Source organism: Struthio camelus, chromosome 7 (genome assembly GCF_040807025.1).
Source record: "Struthio camelus isolate bStrCam1 chromosome 7, bStrCam1.hap1, whole genome shotgun sequence".
Lineage (NCBI taxonomy): Eukaryota > Metazoa > Chordata > Aves > Struthioniformes > Struthionidae > Struthio > Struthio camelus.
Window position 1 is genome coordinate 26095850 of NC_090948.1, and position 11826 is coordinate 26107675.

General features: G+C 41.1%; 1 long non-coding RNA gene across 2 annotated transcripts in view; it reads left to right on the forward strand.

The window, feature by feature from the left end:
* The window catches only part of LOC104141751 (uncharacterized), a 23231-nt gene extending 11761 nt beyond the window's left edge, over positions 1 to 11470 (forward strand). The window contains exon 3 of one of the 2 annotated variants that reach the window (XR_011142209.1): positions 10951 to 11464. This is a non-coding gene — a long non-coding RNA (uncharacterized lncRNA). Of the gene's footprint in view, positions 1 to 10950 lie in introns of both variants that reach the window. The other variant, XR_693603.2, reaches the window with a different exon arrangement.
* Positions 11471 to 11826: the final 356 nt, after the last annotated feature.

Below are 11826 nucleotides of genomic sequence, written 5' to 3' on the forward strand. Positions count from 1 at the left end.
AATTATCTTTAGACACTTAACATCTGAGTAAGTTGTCTAAACTCTGTGGTCAGTGGAGAGAAACAGATATTCTGGGGCACAGTTCATCTCAGCTTAAGGTAGATGTCCAAAAATCTAGCGTGAGCAAATTTGGTTCTAAAAGTGCCTCTTTCCCTCTATGGACTCTGAAAGGGCTCTGTACTACTAGGAGAAGGAGAGCTGTTCTCCAAGAAGGCTATGGATTACTGTATTAAGTTAAAAAATCTGCTTTGAATTGCTTACTGGGAATGCCTTTTCTCTGCCCCAACTATAGAGATAGCCTCAGGCGACTAGGGTAAAGTTAGCTGTTGTAACTACCAGCTCAAAACAGGGGAGATCACTGAAGGAACAGAAAGTGAAGTACGAACAAGAGTTCATACTGTGTTATCTGTTCTAATGAGCTTATTGATAGTACGTACAATTTACATACATTTTATTAAATAAATACTCCATTAAAAATGGCTCAGTAAATAAGCCCTACTTTTAATAATTTTGGTGTCCCAGTGGCTTTATATGCAATTATGCATTTGAAATTACAAAGGCTGATTTAAAGAGGTAACGTCTAAAGAGCTCATAACCAATGGATTTATCCAGTTGGCTTGCTTAAAGTATCTGTAATATATGAGTTCCTTCTGGCAGGCAGATATAAGAATTTTATAATTTGAAAGACTACAAATGAGTATCTTTAGCTCAGAGGTTTTGACTGATAGAGTTTATAGTAAGTGGTGAGAATACCGAGAAGCAAGTGTCCTTTCCTCTTTCAGGACAGTAACTCTGTGAAGCTTCTTCACCCTAGGTCTGCTCAGGTGTCTGCTTTCTCTGACATTTTCACATACTCTGAAACGTGACTTATAGTTGCTGCTGTTAGTGTTTTTATAGCATGGTAGGATTTGGAAGATGTTTTATTGTTATGTGAAGCAGCAGAATCATGCTTTCATTACATCTTTATGAAGAGGAGTCTCCTTTGAGGGCAGAAATGCTACATAAAGACTTCCCCTTTGCCCATTTGCACCATGTATCTCCACAGAGGGATGTCTGTAGAGGCATAAAGAGATCAGTGGGAAGTGGAACTCATTCCTTCCTGTCTTCTCCTTCAGTATTTGTTCCTGTGGCTTTTTCTCCACGCTGCATAGCAGGTTGGAGCAACCGCCCACCCCAGGACTTTCAAGATCATTAAATTTAAAGAACTCGCCTCCAGGCTTGGAATGACCCATTACGTGTTTTAGTTCTTCAGCAGGCAGTGAGTTAGTAGGGTATATTTTTTAGGGGAACTTGAGAGATTTCAGCTGGGCTCACAGTTCTGTGCTGTCTTGGTTCTTCATGATCAGTGCTTGCCATGTGCTGTTCCAGCCCTCCTCTTAATTCTTTCAATACAAGCCCTTCTTGCTGCTGTTGGTAATTCTCTGTCTTTTCCTTTGATTTGAATCTCCTCAGCTACCTGGATCTTCCTATGCAAAAGATAAGTACTAAAAGAATAAAATTTTCTTGACAAATTTCTGGTGGAAAAATATGGTGTGGAAATAATGCCAAAAAGCGGAGCTCTTTAAAAAGAATTACCTTTGCTAACCTCTGTTATTTCCTTCTCTGAAGCTGCTTTTGCTGTCCTTGAGGAGGTCAGGGAAGGGAAAGGATGCCCATTTCACATCTGCTGCACTGACAAGCAACCAAATGTACCTTTTGGCTAGCGGCTGGCGTTTTGGCAGCAGAAAGCTTCCAGCTCCCACCCTTCTACAATCAGATGGGATGAATAGCAGAGCTGTGCTATATTGCTTGTTGGCATACAGGTTAAGTACATGGCCTGCATGAGAGTCTATTCATCTGAAGTTATCCTTTCAGATCACTGCCCAGTTCTCCAGCATAATCTTCTTGGAACAGAGCTTGGCATGCACTTCTCCCTTTCTCTTGGCACATGGGTTTTTTGTTTGTTTTTTTTTGTTTTGTTTTTTTCCCTAGTAATTTTCTGGTGTGCACTAGTCATCTTGAGCAGTGGCACTGGTATCTGAGAATGAATAGGCATATTGCAATCTGGAGGAAATGTCATGCCCTTCTGGTATGGACTCTAAGTGATGCAAGCTGTGGAGGGGAGTGTGTAGTGGGCATGCTATAAATTAAACATTGCCTTTGCTGTAGGCAGGCATAGGAAGAGGGATACTCCCTCCTTTTCTCTTTCTGTTGTCCTTTTTAGGCATCTGAGAATGGAGTAAGCCAGACTCGTAAAAGCAGGGCCAGGTCAGGGTAGATAAGTACCTCCACCTGTTGTAAAATTCAGAGCAGCATTTAAATCGCTGCCTCCCCTAACGCTTCTCTAGAGAGTCACTTTCTCACTTATAATAGCTTGCTTGAAAATGCATTGGAACATCTGAACTTCCCTGGATTAGCAGAGCTTTATGCTGTGTTCCTGCCCTCTTCTGGACCAAAAGAAGCCTCAAACCCTGATTCATGGTTTCAGTCTTTATGGTGCTTTGGTTGTAGGAAGCTAAGCTCTCTGAAAAACAGGAGGTAGGTAGAGACAGTTAATGAAAACACCTGTTCATGTAATAGCTTTTCCATCCTCTTACCCTGTCTTCTATGTTTGTTTCATCCCCCTCATTACATCTCATTTTAAATTAGGGCTGTGATGACTTTTGGGGGCAGGAGCTGTTTCTTATTCTGCTTATGTGCTGCATTTGGCATCATGGACTCCTCTGGCTGGGGCCAGTAGTCACCACAGTAGTACAAACACACATCTTCTCAGAGGACAGGGCAAATATATCCTTTAAAGCAGAGAGGGCTGTGAAGTTGTGTACCTTCAGCAGCATCCTGGAACATAGGAGCGCAGCGCTCCAATGCTCTTCCTTTTTCTCCATGTTGGATCATCTGCGGGTGGAAATTCAGCTCCATCAGGAAAAAAGACCCCAAAACTTGAGGCTGAGATCTTGTGTAGAGCTTTCTGCTGAAGGCTTGGGAGAAGAGCAGTGAAAGAATTCAGGAGAAGGACAAGAGCCTCTGAGACAGGGATTTAGTATCAAGGACAGTTTAAAAAAAAGTGTTTACAAAGAAAAAAGTCCCCTCCTCTCAAAATGTTTTTGTGGGGGTTTTGGTAAAGGCTGGTTTATTGGAGATACTAGCGGAAGGAGGCAGATAATATGTTTTGTGGATGCACTTTCTTGGCAGGGAAAAATGAGCAATGAAAGAGACAGCTCAGGACTGAGGATAAAGAACTTTAAGGTCCATGGTTCAAAGCTACTCCTGGGCAGCAGGGGCTGAAATTGTGTGCAGGTCAGGTGTTCAAAGCCTCACTTGCACTGCATCATTCTGAGCCAGCTGAAGGCTTGGAAGCAGTTTAGCAGCATTAGCGTGTTTTGACAACTGCAGTTTTGAGGCTTGTCCCTTGGACATCCTTCTTTAGAGGCTCCTTTTGGGCTGCCAGCAGTCTCACACTCAAGCGGATGTGAGAGTTCCCTAATTCCCAGATCTGATGCTGATCAATGTCATAAAAGGGTTGCAAATCCTAGCTTGTCTTCTGTGACCTTAGTCGTGTCATGTGGCCACTGACTTCATTGTCTGTAAAAAGGGAAATACTAATTCCCTTGCCTGACTCCTGTACTGGGACTGCGAGCACCCTGAGTCAGACTCTTAGTGTGTATAGTACTGTATCTGCAGTAGTGCTCATCAAGGCCTTCTGTAATACACATAACAGCAAAGACGAAAGAGTTTGTCATCTCCCCTTCCTTCCCTCCCTTCCTTCTTTACCAATGGCTAAATCAGCTGCGGTAGCTGTTGCTTTGGCTGCAGACTTTTCCATTTTGTTTCGAAGGCTGACATACATGCAGCGAAGTTGCTCATCTGTTGAGGAGTGGGTGAGAGGAGAGAGTAATTTCTTAGTAAATGGTGGTGTGCATGTGGGACTGACAGCTTTGATGTCTTTCCCTCTGAGGGAGAATGCTGCCTTGGAGGATGAAAGCCCGGTTTCCTTGGCATTTGGCTGAGAGCAGTCCAGCTCAAGGGTATGCAAAAGAACAAGAGGAAAGAGCACAGAGGCATTCTCCATGGACTATTGTCTTGTTCCTAAAGCAGCTGGAATGTGAAGGCAGTATGTACATGTAATAACTTGCATATTTCATATTGGTGGGGACTGTAAAAGGGTGCCCTTGGTACAGAACAAGGATCCACTGTGATAGAGCATTCATAGCATCTAATGACTGCATATAAAAGTCTTGCCTCTTCTCTTGACGGTCTGGAGATTCCCTTTTCTTCCCTGGCCTTTCTGTAATCTCTATCTAAAAGTTATACGCAGGCTGTGATTGATGAGTGTGAGTGAGGATGCTTGGTGAGTGCTTGGATACAGAAACCTTGGGAGCTGCAGGAAATGGGGTGTTGATTTAGTGGGTGATCATGTGTAGGTGTTTTTTTTTTTTTTTTTGAATTGGTGCCAGTCCAAAACTGATCCAGTTACCTCAGCACTGCTTTGTAGCTCGTAGTAATGTGCTAAGGCAAGGACTTGAGTCAGGTGTGGCCATTAACATGATGTGTTATTTCTCATTGGTGTGTGCAGCTGGAGTTATCTCCAGTACCTGGGTGTTTTCTAGATATGCTTATTACAGACTGCTGCTTTCAGTTCTCCTATCTTTGCAGTTTCCTTCAGACGTTATAACCACAACATGGAGGTAAATTTTTCCTGCTAAATCCTTTCTGTGTTTCACTCCAGAGGAGGCTGCATTCCACTGGTGAAGGAAAAAATTCTCGTATTTGGTTTCTCTATCAGTTCCATGCTGTTAAGTGCTTTGTTTGTCTGTGGGATGTCAGGGTACTCTGTGAGAGGCAAACTTTCTCTCTAGACAGAGGTACTAGCTTTGCAGCAAGAATTATTTTTGTTGCCTGCCCACATAATCAAGTTAGGCAGATAAAATTTGATGACACTGTCTTTATCAGTCTCTCATTTTTTTGTATGCTCTATGGTTCCTTGGTCTGAAGCATCAGCTATGGTCTCTAATGGTGTCAGCTCCATCACATCAATTTACTGCCTTCTCATGCCTGCTCTGGGAGTATATACTAAGTTGTGACACTGATTACTGAAATGGTGCTTCCTCCTTAGGAAAGGAATTAATAGTGTTGTTTTCCCCATCTCTTCCAATTTGACTAATAATCTATGTTTCCATTGTACCTCAACTCTTTGCTTTTCACCAGCTTATGATGATACTCTATCTAAAATCACAGGATCCTTCAACAGCAAAGCCATATCGTGGCTCTTTGGCAAGAGAATGTTAAGTTGATACAATTAGTAGTTGTGGTTGCTTATGGAGAGGGGAACAGTTTATGTGAAGTTGGGCTGCTTCAGCCCGTTTTCTGACCTACATGTCTTTCCTTTCTTGATACAGTTCCATTCTTCTTCACTGAGTCTTGAGCAACGCACAGCTTAAAATGAGTGGAAGAATTTGACTCCATTTTGAATTGAATACTAGTGAAGGGCAGTGAAATGAGATCCCTAGATGCCCATTTTTTCATTGGAAAGTTTCAAAAAGAATCCAATAGTTATGTTTTATACAGCAGGCATGTGGCAGTGCCATTGTGCCTGTTCTCAGGACAGCCAAGGTTTGTGCAAGTTTTAGCAAGTGAAAGAGCTATTGGTGCATCCCAACAACTTGTTCAGAACCATATGGCAGCTCTTTTATTGTGGTCCTGCTTACTAAAGTCTAAGGAACATTGTGGCCTGTAGTCAGCCAGAATAATCGGTGCTTAACCTGGGACCTGTAAGCTGAGTTTCAACAGGAGCTGTACCATGGACTTGCTTAAAAGCAGACTTTGGTCAGCATTCAGTGCTTTGGAAATCTCACCTAGGTAACTGCACTCTCCAAATGACTGGTGAAGCAGAGCTAATATTAGTCACTGCAGAGTAAACTACCATGTGTTTAATATTGATCTACATGCACCTGCAGAACCACTGTCTCAAAACTTTGCTGATAAAGCCCTTCAGGGTAGGGAGTGGAACGACAGATGTAACACAAAGAGTGTGTGGCTGATTTGTAATTGCTGATTTATCAAGTTACATGCATACTAGGAATTCATAAAGTGCAAAACACAATGTGTATGTTGGGATGAGAAGCTAGCCTGAATAGGAAAAAAGAAGTCTCCAGTACGTACAGTTCTAAACACTATTAGAAACAGCTATTAGAAACACTATGGAAATTGGTATGTTGCCTGTCAGTCAACTGTTACTGATTTTTATATGAGGAGTGAGACTACAAGTCATTTGGCTTTAAACTTGAAAACCAGACATCCTGGTTATTTTGAATCATAACTTGTAAAGAGTAGTCAGATAGCAAAGGCTGACCCAGTGAAGCAAATATTAGCACGTCAGCAGAAATGTATAAAAGCTTAAAGGAACTAAGAGTGGCATACTGTCATCATGTGGACTCTACAGGGGATCTAACAGGATGTAGAGAAGAGCCAGGCATGGAGGCAAACAAAGATTTGAAGTGTTCTGGTGGGTATTAAATCACGTTAAGTAATAGGTGTCCTTGAAGATCACAGGGAAAATTTATGATAAAGTTAGGTACAGATCTGAAAGTTGTGCTCCATGTTTTGTGCTTTACATTCTGAAAATCTCTATCACTGACACATTGGTTCCACAGTCTTTAAGCCTTCTAGAGACAGAATAGCCACAAGTAATTTGTTGCTACATTACATATTAAATATAAAGCCCAGAGAGGGATAAAGATTTCTGAAAGTGGAACAAGCCATTACAGTACTTTCTCCTCCCTACAACACATTGGAATGATGTTACCTTTTACTGCTGTCCTCACAGATGTCTCAAGAAATTAAACTTGCTAAAATCCCTGTGAATGGCAACAGTTGTTATCCCTGCTTGGAGTAAAGATATTCAGGGAGTTGCAATGACTTAACGACAAGCCAAGAGGTCTCTTGAAGCTTTCTCAGGCTTTGTCCACAAGGTAGTTATTTCCCTTTTCTTGTAGGAAACTAGCAGAGAAATATTTATTGCAATATGTGGCAAGGTTTATAAACTGTAACACAGCAGCAGTGTTCTAATATCTAGGTCTCCTTATTTGCTTAAAACTTTCCATAGGTTTGTGAGTGACTCATAACTTGAGCCAGGCCTTTCTCTTTTTATGGACCATGGGGAAAAATTGAATGAGCTACTAAGAAGAAAGTGAATATTCTTTAAGTAAGACAGCAACAGCCAGGCAAATCCCAGCTGCAAAAAGGATGCTTAACCCTTGCCAGAAATATTTCAGTCTCTAATTGAAAAGCAGCTAGTCTACAGCCAAGCTGGCTCTGGAGAAAAGATGGAAGTGTTTGATCTCAGCTGTGTTACCACCTGTATCACGCCAGGGAAGCTAAATGCACTGGAAGAGCTCTGCCTACCATAGATTTTATTTCTCCAAATGAAGAATGTGTTGATAAATGGCTGAGGAAATGAAGTAGCAGTGGGTAAGTGGGCACCCTACCATAATCCCTTTTTTCTATCTGGAGCCACTAACCCTGGCACTATTAAAAGAGATGCTACTTTGCAGTAATGGCGATGCTATGAAAGTGAGCAGTGGGCCAGTTACTGCCATTTGAGGTAATGTGATGAAAATCTGATATACAATAAAATCATTTAGAACCAGGAGAAAAATACACTACTTTGAGAGCTTCAACACTTGCTATTATATTCCTTCCCTCCCCCATGCTCGTGTTCATTTCCAAGAGACCTCCTTAGATTAAAATGGTTACACTGGCATAGTAAAGCAGAAAGGAGCCCTGTATGTACAAGCCATTGTGAAAAGCAGAATGTGTAGTGCCTCGGCATTTCCAAAAATAGCATGAAAGAGCATCAAAACTCTAGAAGAGGGAGCCACAAGCCTCTACTATCTACTGTCACTGAGCATAGAGACAATCTCCCAATGCGTCGCTTACACAAGCTTTTATGTCTCTGTGTGCCAGTTCTCCATTGCCTAGAGTCTCAGGAATGCCTTGCACTGGCACTCTCCTTGCTGAAGCTGCAGTGCCTTGATTCAAGCAGCGATTAAGTGGAGCCTACGTTAGCTGAGAAACTCAGCTGATTGAAGATTGCTACTCTTGAGTTAATTCCCTGGGGTCTTTGACTGCAAATACAGTACAGAGTTACCTGATCCATGAAAGAGGGATGAAAAGAAAACTGGAGAGACAGAAGCAGCTAACTTAGCATGTGGCAATTAAGAGCACAAAGTAATGAATGAGTGGCATTAAATTAAATTGAGTTAATCAGATTGGGCTGTTCAATGGGATATTAAAATCTACAAGAATCAATAACCTCAGAACTTTTGTGTATCTGCTTAGATGATATATACTGACTGACTAGTTCATGTAATTGTTCATTGTCTAAGATGGTTGACACCAAGATAAAAAGAAGCAAGTTAAATGAGAGGAATAATAGATCCAAATCCTTAACTGTAGATGAAACATAGCTGGAGCGTAATTGAGTTGTTGCCAGGTATGTGAGCTGGCCCGGCAGGGTCTCCATGCAAGACAGTGTGCACAGATGGTTAAAGTGGCTTCCCTGGGTGATTTGGGAGGACTGGGGAAAGTCTGGAAAGAGGCTGGTTAAAAATGTCATTTCAAAGCACTGCTACACCAGAAAATGGGCTTCTCAATTAAATGTAATTTTTCTTTAAAAATGTAATTGTAAAACACCATACCACATACTGTAAAGCCCTCTAGAAAAAAAGAAAAGGGATGAGGCCAAGAAAACTCTTTTAAAATTACTCCAAGAAGCAGTAAGAGTATAATACTAAACAATACCTTTCCTAAAGCTTTTGTCTTGTATTATTTTCAGTTCCACTAGCATCTGGATTTTGTAGAGACCACTTTTTTGGTTATTCCAGGCATCTTAGATTGTTGTTTCTGAAGTGAAATACAGGTATTAAGCATCCAGCTCTTTTGAATTTAATACCTTTGGACCTTTCAGAAATCCCAAACTAGCTTCTGCTCTTTCCTTGCAGGCATCTTTAAGATATTTGAGTTATTTCTGTGACGTGGCCCTGGAGAGGTTAAGTGGAAAAGTTTGTAATTACTGTCATTTTGCCTGAATAATTCCAAAGTGACTATGTTTAATTTTTCCCATAGTTTCTGTTCAGATCAAACTGGCATAAAGGAAGTGATGAAGGATGCCTTGGCTGGTACAGGCAACTTATTCTGCACAATAGCACTTTATTTTACACATCTATCAAAGAAATAACTGGGGTGCTGGAAATGACACATGGATTTCTCTCTGTCGATAAAGGATCTGACTTGCTATGTTGTATTATAGTGATGATTGCAGTGTAACAACCCTGATGGTTAAAACAGTATCTAACCTTTGGACTGGGACTCTTAGGTCACCAGTTTAAAACTGGAGACCATCCATACCAACTTACATTTCCATCTTTGTCATCTGACACAGTGCTTTTGTTGTTCTGTGTAGCTAATGCCTGAATTCCATGTGCTACAGAAGTTGCGTTGCCTATTTACTGTACAAATGGCACTATATTTTCTCTAATTTGCCACATTTGCTTTGTACTTTTACTTGCACTCATCTTTCCCTCTAAGAGTCTGTATTTAACATTAAGTGCAGTGCACATAAAATCAATCTCTGAATATGAGCATTTGAACTTAATGGTGAATGAATGATTGACAAGGTGCAAGTATTTTTGTGTCAAGGCTGTGACATGTCATTTGTTGAAAAAGCTATTCAGCTGAATGCTGTACTTGTCTGAAAGCTGGATGAGTGAAGGATATGCCAGATTCTCAGAAGGATGCTGCTTGATGTCTAGTGGCACCATTAGTGACATTTTGATGTTAATGAAGAAGGGAGCACTTTCTGCTGTGGAAATTATGCTTTCTGAGGTTAGAAGAGGATGCTTTATTAAGTCCATGCTACACTGTTGAAACCTGTATAAACTTCCAGTTTTGCCCTAGATAATGAAGTTACGGTTTGTGGATTGCAGTGGTCTACAGAGTGCTGATCGCATGGTGTTGAAAACTGCATGCAAAGACAGCTAAAATGCTTTAAATGCCTCCCTGCTAGTACTCCTCTGTAAGCAATTGCTCTAGGTGCCACAGAGATGTTAGAGGATTGTTAATGGGAGGTGGGGAAGATGTCAAGGAGGTTATGTCTCTATTAAATTAGGTTCTGCAATGTGAAAGAAGCTTTAAGAATTGCAGAGATGGCTTGACCTCAGTTAATGATGTGTTCCCTAGTGTGAATACCTAAAATGTCGCAAGTACTGGGTGCAATCAGTTCTCAGAAGTACTGCTATTAATTATCAGCTGTTTCCTTGTTTTATGAGAATACAGGCTGCAAATGGGCAAGCTCTGTTTTAAAAGCTGTGTCAACATAAACTTATGAATCTAAACTATAGCCTTCCTGATGTATGGAATATCTTTTGGATTTTTGTTCTGAATAAGTTAGGTCAATTGACACTTCACCATGATGGTGCTTTAGTGAATTGGTAGGAGTGGGAAAGTAAAAAGCTTCTTGCTGCAGAATTGTTCTGTAGCTTCTCCCCCATCCCCCCTTAAGTCTAATATGGGCTTCAGTATTTTAAAAAGGCCCTTTTACTAGATGCTCTAGATATCCTTTTCAGACTAGTATTTCCTAATATTGCATAGGAATGACCACAGAAGTCCTAAGAAAAAGCAAATTCTATTTAAACAAAGAAAGCTTGGGGTATCCTTTAGATCATTCTGCTAGGAGTAGTATTGTTTCCCCACAGGATAATCAAAAGATTTTTTTTCAACACCTAACAGATTTCCTGAAAAAGGAATGAGATTTTTTTGGGTAGAGAAGAGGGGGAAGTGCTCTCTGGAGAGCAATTCTTCCTGTGTAGGCTTTTAGGGGGCAGAAGTCTGTTACCTTGTGACTCTGGTTGTAGATTTCATCATGCCTGTTTCTTACTGATAACTTGCCTATCTCTCCCTCTTTTTATATTCTAGAGCTGCAAGTGGTCTGACTGACAATAGCAACATAGCATGAAGGAACAGAGCGCTGAGTATGCACGGCCGTGGCTACTGTGTTCCTTTTGATGAGTGCACTGTATGCTGGTTGCTTTGCTTTGAGTTTGTTGGGAAAAAAAATTCATTAAAATCCTTTTGCTGCTCCTTTCCTGAGACAGAGCTGGGGAGGGATGTGGAGGAGCAACGTCCCCTTGTACTATCTCCCAGAAGTTACTGCCACAGATGGTGTCTTGGCTGCTGGTTACAGCATCAGAAATGGCCGCAGCCTTCTGCAAAAGTAGTTTAAAAATAGACTTGTTTGGTTATGCTTGTTCCCTTAAAGGGACACTGTCAGTTTGATTTAGTTCCAGAATTTTGGCTTGGTTGCTGTCAGCTATGCTGTCTCTTCCCAATTGCCAGCCAAATTGGCCAGCTTTGCAATGTATTTGATGCTGTTTTACATATGGACAAATATGCTTTGAACATAAAGGAATAAAGTTTTACTAAAGCTAGCAAATTGATGATTTTTTTTTTCTTGTGCTTGTGTCTGTTACCATGAAAGCGAGGCACAAGAAGCGTTCCCTTGCCAGCGTTGTCACCCTTGCCTGAGTTGAAGTCAAGTATTGTTGAGTTACTGGCCTTAAGTACGGTTAACTCTGGGCTTTGAAAATACATCTCTGTTCTGTTCTTCACCATACTGCCTCACTGCTCAGGATCCTGCTCTTTTTCTGAGGCAGAAATCCCATTTCTCCCTTTCTCCTCTTCCTACTTAAAAAAAAGAAAAATAGGCAGTGTAGTGGGATAAGACTCAACCCCCTTTCCAATGTTTCTTCTACACCATTAAAGCCCAAGGTAGCTTTTAAAGGTAAGAGTGGT